General features: G+C 65.4%; 1 protein-coding gene across 1 annotated transcript in view; it reads left to right on the forward strand.

Moving 5' to 3' along the window:
- Window positions 1-217, forward strand: part of PLEKHM3 (pleckstrin homology domain containing M3) — an 82,399-nt gene that overhangs the window by 548 nt on the left and 81,634 nt on the right. The window lies entirely within an intron of this gene.

A 217-nucleotide genomic window follows, 5' to 3' on the forward strand; every position in this document is an offset into this window, starting at 1 on the left:
GTCCGGGGTGGGCGGCCGGGCCGGGCTTCCCGCAGCCTTCGCCGCGCTGCCTGCCCGCCCGAGCGTACGGGGCTGTGTGCAAGGGCCCGGGCGCGGCCGCGTTTGCATTTATAGCACAAACACGCCTGTAGTCATGTGCCCGTCTGAAGGACACGTTCACCTCTGCATAAAAAGGCTCCGTGCTTTTGTTTTCCTCACCCGGCTCACGGTCTCAGCA

Source organism: Corvus brachyrhynchos, unplaced genomic scaffold, assembly GCF_000691975.1.
Source record: "Corvus brachyrhynchos isolate BGI_N302 unplaced genomic scaffold, ASM69197v1 scaffold255, whole genome shotgun sequence".
Lineage (NCBI taxonomy): Eukaryota > Metazoa > Chordata > Aves > Passeriformes > Corvidae > Corvus > Corvus brachyrhynchos.